The sequence below is a fragment of the Acyrthosiphon pisum genome, chromosome X (assembly GCF_005508785.2).
Source record: "Acyrthosiphon pisum isolate AL4f chromosome X, pea_aphid_22Mar2018_4r6ur, whole genome shotgun sequence".
NCBI lineage: Eukaryota > Metazoa > Arthropoda > Insecta > Hemiptera > Aphididae > Acyrthosiphon > Acyrthosiphon pisum.
In genome coordinates, this window is record NC_042493.1 from 90,783,391 (window position 1) to 90,793,293 (window position 9,903).

At 29.9% G+C, this 9,903-nt stretch overlaps 1 protein-coding gene across 1 annotated transcript in view; it reads left to right on the top strand.

Moving 5' to 3' along the window:
* Positions 1-538: 538 nt before the first annotated feature.
* LOC100161481 (cullin-2-like) overlaps positions 539-9,903 on the top strand; it is a 19,280-nt gene continuing 9,915 nt past the window's right edge. Inside the window, exon 1 of the mRNA XM_016806521.2 lies at positions 539-682. The gene's annotated coding sequence lies outside the window, so the exon portion shown is untranslated. The remainder of the gene's footprint in view (positions 683-9,903) is intronic.

Here is a 9,903-nt window from a genome sequence, read left to right on the forward strand (position 1 = left end):
TTATAAAAATTTTAGTTTAGAACCTTACCCGTCTCGCTACGTTGGCTTTTTTACGATATTTCCCTTTTTATGCGATTTATAAATTTATAATCATTTCTAAATTTTAATAATTTACACACTCTGTTTGGGCCCGTATGTTAAAATTATTGTTATGCCTACTACTCCGCCGCCACTGACACACACACACACCTACATTATCACCATTTTTTTCTTAATTTTATTCTTATTGTATTCTCATATTTTATTATTAAATGTCTCTTGTGAGTTATTGTTATATAATATTAGGCAGATTATAAAGCACGTTATCGCATGCCGCCGCGTCGGCTGTCTGATTATTATTTTTGCACGTCCACCGAAAGGTGTCCAGTCCGTTCAGTAGTGCCTACGCGGAATGTATAGCATTATTACGTGCGCGAATTGCCATAAGTTTTGTTTTATTATATCGTAGACGCGAGTCGCAGTAAGTTTTGTTTTATTATATCGTAGGCACGAATCGCCAGTTGTATAATATAATCATTGTAAGGCGCAAATCGTCAAAGATATTATTATTGTTATTTGTTACGTGCGCGAATCGCCACCAATATTATTATTTTTTAACTATTGTTCCGACATATATGTTATTATTCTTAGAAACATAGGATAGGTAGCAGCTGCAGGTCAGTCGAGCACCGTCATATTATTTGTGAGTTCTTTTTTATACTTATATTTGTATTAGTGCCTACTATTATTATATTGCTGTTGAGCCAGAAGGACTGTAAATTATTATTATTATAAAATCTATTACAGCTCAAATATCTCTAAATTGGTTTTCTATTCGTTCGACCAGAAGGCACGTGTACCTATTATTATTTATCATCACATTAATATTATAATAATATATTATAATTTGTTTTTGTTGAAATTATACACCCATATTTTGAAAACCTGCCTCTATAATTTTATTTCTATAGTTTTAAGCCTACACACACACACACACACACACAGACACACACACACACACACACACACACACACACACACACACACACACACAGACACACACACACATACATACACACCAACACACATCATTACACCACATAGATCACTATTATTTGCGCGGCAAACTCAACCAATGCTAGCAGCTGAGCTATAACACCACTACACTCGAATTACACAGGTCGGTCGGTGTGTGACAAGGTGCGTATAGCGTCACGGTGCCCGGGCACACGGACTATTATTGTTTATATACCCGGCCCCATCACACTCATATAGCTTATATAAACATTAAAATATCATAAAGTAGCAACGTAACACAGGCAATGCTTTTGACTTAATCTAAAAGCTGGGTAATATATGTGAACTCACTCTAATACGAAATGTAACAATTGTTACTTAAATAACAACATAGGTTTATAGTTCTGCTGAACGTATATATTTTGGTATGTTGCCCGTGGGCCAGAGGGGTGAAACAAATAGTGCGCATGACAACCTTTTAATGAAAAACCTTTTTTGCAAATAAAATCACAAAACTACGAGTAAAAAGAAGTTTCATCACATTTTCCTACAAAATTTGAGAATAAAATCAACATAAATTATTAAAATATAAAACATTTTTAGATTCTACGAGTAGGTAGCGATAAATAGCTAGGTGTTGATTTTACAATGAAGTGTTTTTAAAAAATGTTTTTGTGTTTTTCTGACCAGAAGCACTTTTTTAGTAGGTAGAAGAAAAAATGTTCAGTTTATCAACTTTGAGGGATGTGTCTGGTATAGAAAATTGGGTTTAGCTGAGATACCAGTTAGTAGGTACTTTGATAATTTTGAAAAAACTAAAATATTCATGATATCAATATAATATAATCATTATTTTTTGTCCAAACCTACTATGTCTACCATTAGGTAGATATATAGTACCTAGCTAAACATATTATGTACGCTTAAATGTATTTAAACAGTCAAACATTTTTTTTAAATTAAAATATAAATCTTTATTTTATCAATACAGTTATTATAATATTTACAATAATATAGTTTTTGGTCTGGATAAATAAATATTATAAAATCACATTTGGTAGGTATAGATATAGGTAAGTACCAACAATTATTACTTATTACCTTTTATTTAAAAGTATTTTTTTTTATCATTCTTAATTAACCCGCGACAACTTAGGCCATTGGGTGGTTTTTAACTGTGGGTAGAGTACTATAGGTTTTTGGGAACTTTTCTACTTTACCGGGCACCCTTTTTTAGCAATTTTTTTTTTGATACTTATGTAGTTAAGTACGCTAAAAACGATGGTGAAGTTAGAATTTGGCGTGTGGACTTAGTTTTGAAGTTATGGGCTAATGAAATTCACTATTTTGCGATTTTGGAACAAATCTTCTTTACCGGACACACTTTTTTTTCAATTTTTTTTTTTTTTTTCAAAATACGTTGTTTTTTATGCTGAATTCAAAACTGTTTGAAAAATTTCCCGAAAACTTACCGTTCAAAAGTTATGGAAGTTCAAAGTTGCAGTGATTACGCGTGTATCGGAACGCGTCGCTACACTCCTCGGCGCCGTAGCTCCGCTCCGCCAATCGAAAAATATCCCCCGATTTGTTGTGTAAAACCACCTCAGGTGAACCTCGGTTTTCCTAAAAAATTTCCGGAAACTTACCATTCAAAAGTTATGAAAGTTCAAAGTTGCAGTGATTACGCGTGTATCGGCACAAAAATTATTAAACGATTTAAATCTATGTTATATCACGTAGTATAGCGTACTGCAGGCAGTGATTATACGCTTTACGGCAATCGTCGCTGCTCTCCGAAATAGTGAACTTCATTAGGCCATAACTTCAAAACTAAGTCCGTTCGCCAAATTCGGACTTCACCATAGTTTTCAGCATACTTAACTAAATATGTTTCAAAAAAAAAAAAATAATCAATATTCGTAAGAGTCGTAGTAAACTAGTGTGATGCGCGAATCTGTAAAAATCGCGAAATAGTGTATTTCATTAGGCCATAACTTACTTCAAAACTAAGTTCGTGCGCCAAATTTGGACTTCACCATCGTTTTCAGCGTACTTAACTACATAAGTTTCAAAAAAAAAAAAAAAACGCAATAAAAAGGGTGCCCGGTAAAGTAGAAATATACCGGTTTTTGTAAACACGTGCGTTAGTTTGGCAGAATTTTCAAGTGGGCACCCGTAGTTATCTGCCATGCCCGGATGGGAGATGGTGGCCACTCTCTCCAGACACTGTGATTGCCTGAAGAGAAGTGCCACCCGTGACCGAGCTTCGAACCGGCGACGGTGCGCGTCGCAACCGACTCCTTAGGGCCTGTCTTACAATCATAGTTTGAATCTTGGTGACGCCTAACCCAATGATTTTACCAGTCGAATTCGGTGGATTAACCTTAGTTCAACGATTGTAATACGGTCACTTAGCCACAGCTCAATATTTTGATGTACATGTTAGCTACAGTCACCGATTATGTGTCCTCTACTGCGCCCATAAATATATACAACAACTAGATAGCCGTCTTCATACTACAGTTGTGACCAATGTTGAAATCGGCCGCCATTTATAAAGCATGCAATGTTTACATTTATTTATCTACATAAATATTTATCTATACATATATACAGACTGTGATAATAATATTTTGTAAACATTGCATGCTTGGTAAATGGCGGCCGACTTCTATGACAAAAAGGAGACGGCTATCTAGTTGTTGTATACAGGGTGTAACAGATAGAACTGACTTTTGTTCTAATCAATATTTTAAAACTTTGTTTTTATATATAATTTATAGCCACTTGCGCAACACGTGTAATAAAAAAAATTATTTTTATTTTTTAATATCAAAAATTAAAAATTTTAATTTGTTTAAACATTTTTGAATAAATTCAAAATATTCAATTTGTGAATCTGATTATAGGAATAATTTAGATGGTAAAAAAATGTATCTAAGTCAAGTAACATGGGTATATTGCTTAAACTATTTAATAATCATATAATTTTAACAATTTTCGTCACACGTTTAAGTAGCATATTTTTAGATCCTGAGTGGAACGATGAATGTATTGATTTTACAATGATGTGTGTTTTTTTTAAAATTTTTTTTTAAATTTTTTTTTGTGTCTGTGTATACGACAAGTAGTCGAAATAATGCTTCGATTTTCAACTTCAGTATCTTGTTCGAATGGAAGGTGAATATCGTTGGTGCATTGGGTAGGTCAAAATTTAAAATTTTCAGTAATTTTCAAAAGCGCCAAGAAAAACCAAAGAAAAATTAAGGGAAAACGGGAATTTTTACGCAAAATCGATTTTTCACAAAATTGAATTTGGTTTTTGGTGTAACTTTAAAAAAAATGACCGTAGATACATGAAATTTTGACTGAATGTTTATATTAGCATTTTCTATACACCATAACATTTTCAAAATATTTTGACTTATTTTGAGCTCTTTACGGACATTGTCAGTTTTCATTTTTTTTTAGTTTTTTTTCTAAAAATATCAATAAAATTTTATTTGTTTGGTAAAATTGCGTGATAATTTAATGCAAGGCTCCTGATATATTGTTACAATAGCAATTGTAAAATATTAAAAATACATAGGCACACATTTTTTTTATAAGCATTTGAAGTTGAAATTTTGACAAAATTTATCAAATTTAAAATTGAATAATTATTTTGTAGTTAAAAATTTATAAAATGTTCAACTTTTATATCTAAGGATTGAAAATTTAAAACAAGATTTCACGTAAATATTTAATTCTGTTACCAAAAATTCTAAGAAATACATAATCCCAGTTTATTTTCATAGTCATTTTAAGTTCAAATTTAGACGAAATAACATATTAAAAAACCTGGAATAACTATTTTAGTTATTTTGTTGTGATTGTATAATATTACTTGTGGGTACTTGAAACTTCTAAAGTATACTATTATATATCTATGATATAGTACCACGATTTGTAGTTGATGTATAACGCGTTACCTGATGGACATTGTGATATGATTAATTTGGAATTTATTATTGATACCTATTATAGGTCAATTTTTTTTGTAATACTATAGATAAGTATACCTATAATAGGTATGTCTAATACCTAGACTGACAAACCGTCTCCGCTCAGAATCGTTTTTCTTATACAGTGATATTATATCATTGAATTCAAATTTAATACTATCCATTATACTAACCCACTTGTAACCTACTGTACAGCAGAGCGACATCCACTTACCCACCTTTTTAAATTGATAATTCAAAATGATTTTCTGAAATGTTCAAGTTTTATATGTACGTTATTTTGTGACCAAAAAATTTAAAAATATCTAAAAACACAGTTTTTGTTTATAGTAATATTAAGATAAAATGTATACGAAATCACATATTAAATAACCAAGAATAAGTAACGATTTTAGTTATTTTTTTGTAATTTTATAATATCTATTAAACTTACCGGCTACCATATTAATAATAAGTAATAATTATATAAATATTATATAAAATATCCTAGGCTGACAAACCGTCACCACTCAGAATTGTTTTTCGTATACAAATATTTAATGATATTATATCATCGAATTAAAATTCAACAACGCATACATTGCATTCACCCACCTGTAACCTACTGTTCAGGAGAACGACTTCCACTTACCAGTTTCTTTTGAAATCAGTATATCTTATTGGAAACTAAAAACAATGCTTTGTTAAAGCTGTCTGTCAACCAATATTAATAAGTGTATTTTATGATTGAATTGCTATTAAAGTAATTGACTTTACTGATAGTAATACAAGTAGGTTGAATTAATCTATTATGAAAAATATGGTATTTGACAATGTCATTGTGTGTATAAAATATAATAATATATTTTAAAAGTCTCAAGTTTCCTTGAATAATATTTTCAAACTAATTAACTAATTGGTTATTTTGGTTATTATATCAAAATTCGAACTTCATAAACCTCATATAAATAATATAGTGGATTTATGTAATTGAGTGAAAAATAATTTATCGATATTAATTTTAAAAGAACCATTATTAATGACAATTGATAAGTCTGACAAGCAAATATGTGAGATACTAATTAATATATTTTGGATTTTACCCAAGCATGTACTTACATGACATGTATATATAATATATATGTTACGGGCAAAGTAGAAAACTGGGCATTTTGCACAGTGCCCGGTCACTGTGCACAATGCCCGTTTTTCGAGGGCAAAGTTGGAATAAGTTAACATTGTCTGGGCATCATATACAGAGCCCATTTAAATTTGGGCACTATAGAATATTGAATATATTAATAATCAAATAAAACATTTTCCTGCATTTTTTAATAATCATAAAAAAACTTGAAATAGACGCTTCAAATATTAGTTGCCTTTTAATAGTTTCCAGTATGGAACCTCTTAACTGAAGAATTCATATTTTTATCTAAAAGTCGTTTGACACGAACAAGATGAATTATATTATTTATTATTAAATCGTAGTTATTTTATAACTACAATTTATTTAGGTATCAAACGAATGAAATGTGTAAGAATAGTTTTTTAGTGTTATTGTAACTATTAAGTACCTATAAATATCATTCGACATAAATGTGTGCACTGTGCAGTAGTTAATTCACTTTGCCCACATGAATCCAGGCGGGGTACACTTTGCACGGGCAATGTATGAACAAATTAAGTATTAAAATGGTCATTCTTACATTGCCCAAAATGTTCGGGCATTGCGCACAATCCTCTAATTGTGTAATATATATGTTACGGGCAAAGTAGAAAATTGGGCATTGTGCACAGTGCCCGGTCATTGTGCACAATGCCCGTTTTTCGAGGGCAAAGTTGGAATAAGTTAACATTGTCCGGGCATTGTATACAGTGCCCATTTAAATTTGGGCACCATACAATATTGAATATATTAAAAATAAATAAAACATTTTTTAATAATCATAAAAAAAACTTGAAATAGACGCTTCAGATATTAGTTGCCTTTTAATATTTTTTAAATCTATTATCAAGTATGGAACCTCTTAACAGAAAAATTCATATTTTTATCCAAAGGTGGTTTGACATGAACAAGATGAATTATATTATTTACTTAATTACCTACTTAATTACTACTAAAAAGTTATCTTAAGCACGTGAGATACCATTATATTACTTTATTTATACACACATACACAACTATTATAATTTGAGTTACAAAGTTGACCAATTTTTTTTTGCATTTACACCGATTTGTATTACAATATAATAATATAGTAATGGCAGACTACGTCGTGACAATATTATATATTTCGAATAGGTAGGGGTTTTATGATTAGATAATTAAATATTATCTAGATAACCTATACTGTTTGCAATTATGTGATGTAACTATGTGATCACTTTGTCGTTGAAATTACGGATCAGTTTGTATTATCGGCAGCCGTCATCGCGTATAGGTATAGTGCGTACGCCATACAACAAGATAATCTAGTAAGTCGTGGTATCAAACGAATAAAATGTGTAAGAATGGTTTTTTAGTGTTATTGTTAAGCATAAAATATGTGTGCACTGTGCAGTAATCAATTCACTTTGCCCACATGAATCCGGGCGGCGTACACTTTGCCCGGGCAATCTCGTACAATGCCCGGCCAATGTATGAAAAAATTGAGTATTAAAACGGTCATTCTTACATTGCCCAAAATGTTCGGGCATTGTACACAGTGCCCGGACATTGTATAACAATGCCCAGGTTTCCTACTTTGCCCGTAACATATATTTCGGAAATTTCACTATCAATAATAATATTTGTTTATCACTTCAACGATTATTCCTAATATTAATTTTAAAATATTATGTGAATTCATTTGTAAAGAAATTTAAGACATAAGTTAAATTAATTCAGTTAAAATCAGTACATACCAAAAATTCTAAAACACTAGTTCTTATCTTTACATTTTTTGTAATTTTGAACTTCAGAAACTCATAAAAAAATATAGTGGATTTATATAATTGAGTGAAAAATTATTTATCGATATTTTGGGTTTTATATAGGCATGTACTTATTATATGTTTATATTAGTTATATTTTCAAGTTTGAATTTCTATAATTATCTGTAGTGTATCATCTAGATACAATATTTTTACTTTTTATCTTTTTGTCAGATGAATTTGACTTGTTTATCTTTTATCTGTATCTTACCTAGATACAACATTGTGTTGTTATATCTATCTTTATCAAGATGATTATTTTGTTACCTGTTCCTAAAACTGGCTGATTGTAAATATAATTACATAGATGAATAGATTTCTGAGTTCATTAAACTTTCAATAATCATATAAAATCAGTTCGTTCTTAAAAGTCATTCGAATCGGTCATGAGTCTATCTTTGCTCCGTATCGATATTTAATATTATGAACTGTTCAATGTGCGATAATTGTGAGGTATATGAAAATGACGATTAGGTATGTAAAATGTGTTTAATGTATTAAACCTAACTATGTCGCTCACGAATACTAGTGGTGTGACTTTTTAAAAATAACCTACTCACGGTTATGCGCTGTGTGTGAAGCTATAGCGACCTCATCTCTAAAGTTAATAGATTACATTTGGCATCAAAAAAAATTAAGAAAACGGTATCCAAACACGATTCATTATTCTCGGAGCTTCATAACTAGGTGGATGAAGTTTCAAATCTAATACGGGATTTAGGGACTAGCACTGTATCGAATTTATTCTCTGAAGTTCTTGATGGACAGTCAAGATCACGTAACTTGTCTAGTCACTAGTCAATAAGTTTAAAAATATTATTCATGGAAACTTAAAACTTATTAAATATAATATTATTATATATTGTACACACAATGAAATCGTCAAATACAATATTTTCGTAATAGATGAATTCAATCTACTATCAATAAAGTTAAATAGCAATTTAATCATAAAATACACTTATTAATTTTTATTAACTTTATTAACGGACAGATTTTGCAAAACAGTATTTTTAGTTTTCATTTAAAAGTATTATGTGAATTCATTTATAAAGAAATTTAAAACATTAGTTAAATTAATTCAGATAATATCAGTAAATGTCACACACCCAAAATCCTAAAACACTAGTTCTTATCTTTAAATTTATTGTACTTAAGTTATGAAAAATTTATTACGAGTGTGAGATCAGTATAACAAAATATATTATATTATTCTTGGTAAATTTGATTACTATAATAGCAATAATGTATCAAATGGTTTCCTTTACTAAGGATTGTTTTTCGCAGACAATTGATACATAAATACTTGACTTTATATGTATATTCTTAGTATTATAGTTTTACTAGTTTTAGTGTGAAATAAAAACAATTATCAATTTCACATACAACTAACATAGTTATTATAAATGTACCTATCAATTTATTCTTTACTCAGCATTGTACTTGAAAATAATATTTGTTGTCACTTGAACGATGTTCACTAGTACCTACCTATTCATTTTTGATTCATTTAAAAATATTACGTAAATACATTTAAAACAATGGGTAGTTTTAATTTATTAAAAACCAGCAAAGGTCACACACCATAAATCCTAAAAAAACTATAATAGTTGTCACTATTTCTTTTTTTTGTACTTTAGTTGGAAATATTAATTATGAGTGTTAGATCAGTATTAAATAATTTAAACAAAGGTTTTTTGATTTGTGGTGTCGGTAGTATAAATTACTACCACAGCAATTTTAAGACGTCGGTGGTGCTTCATGTCTTGCGATGTATATTAATTTATGTTGGTTTATATAACGTCTACCGTGCCAACCGATGGGTAATAACTATATTTTAATGTATTTTCATAGTATCGTATGGTGCACATTGAAAAACATCCATAATTTAAAATTTAGTTTAGTCAACAGATACCTATGTATTCCATACAACGTTCATTCAAATTACACA